Consider the following 1,581-nt stretch of genomic DNA (forward strand, 5'->3'; position numbering starts at 1 on the left):
TGTGCCTATTAATTGCCGCCACTGTACCATCAAACACAGCCACTGTGCCCATCAATTGCCGCCACTGTGCCATCAAATGCAGCCACTGTGCCCAAACGCAGCCTCTGTGCCCATCAAACGCAGCCACTGTGTCCATCAATTGCCGCCACTGTGCCATCAAACGCAGGCACTGTGCCCATCAATTGCTACCACTGTGCCAAACGCAGCCACTGTGCCCATCAAACGCAGCCATTGTGCCCATCAAACGCAGCCACTGTGCCATATCAATTTGTAAATGCTACCACTGTGCCCCATCAAATGCTCCCACTGTGCCCCATCAAATGCTGCCAGTGTGCCCCTCTCCCACTGTCTGCACTTACCCTGTCTCAGCCCAGCATGGCGCTCGCAGGTCACCTTTTTTTGACGCCTATTAGAGCCTATGGCTCTAATCAGGTGCTGCAAAAACACCCCCGCGGCTGTAATGCATTAATCTATCTATTGGTGCTAGAGGGGGTGGCAGAAGAGAGGGGGCCGCACCCGTGCACCCTTATGGATGCACCGCCACTGTTTATAGCACATAAAATAAAAAAAACCAACGTTGATTATATACCACCAAAAGAAAGCTCTATTTGTGTGAAAAAAAGGACAAAAATGTCATATTGTTGCATGACTGAGTAATTGTCATTCAAAATGTGAGAGCACCGAAAGCTGAAAATTGGTCTGGTTAGGAAGAGGGTTTAAGTGCCCAGTAGGCAAGTGGTTAATTGCTTTTTGGACACAACACCGGTCCGGTACAGGAAGATTTAGCTGTTTTGACAGCACAGCGGCTAACGAGGACAAAGTTGTCGTCACCTCAGAGGCGACCATTTTGTTGGCTAGTATCGGTGCGGAGTAACAATCTCCGCTCATAATATCGTGCACTGAACATTATTCGGTTGCCAGCGCTGTGTCCAAACAGCAATTCGTCAAAATCTCCAATTACTGATGGTTTAAAAAAAACGGAAGTGACGTGGTTGGAGTTTTGACAGGTTGGAGAATTTGTCAGAACATCGGCATTTCCTTGTTTACATGTGATCGGCTGGGATTGGACGCAGCTGATCAGATGGATAAAGAAGCGTGTCATCAGCTCTTTGCCGAAACTGGGAATGTGCCGTATCTCAGAGATGGAGCACACGGTGTCGATCAAATGTCTGCACGGCGAGCGAAAGTTAATGTGTCATTTTTGTACAATTTTCGTAAGAGAAAAATCAGAAACGAAAGACCGCGCATGATCAGAGACAATAAACAACAAAACGAGAATTTTCATACATTATTTCCTTCTTGCTGTGAAACGATCAATCGCCCCGATTTCCTTATAGCGTGTACCCCAACCAACACCCTCCAACCAAAATGAAAAAAAAGAGTTTTCCCTATAGTTCTACTTTGCTATAAAAAGAAATAACCCATTTCTCAGCACAATGCTCATACTTGTACACAGGCAGAACACACACATTGCCCACAGTAAATAAAATGATACAATGATCTATATTTGTAATAATAATAAAAAAAGAGAACAAAGGAAGAGATCCTGAGCGTGAGCGCGCACGGCGGGCGATGATCGGG

The sequence above is a fragment of the Aquarana catesbeiana genome, linkage group LG04 (genome assembly GCF_042186555.1).
Source record: "Aquarana catesbeiana isolate 2022-GZ linkage group LG04, ASM4218655v1, whole genome shotgun sequence".
Lineage (NCBI taxonomy): Eukaryota > Metazoa > Chordata > Amphibia > Anura > Ranidae > Aquarana > Aquarana catesbeiana.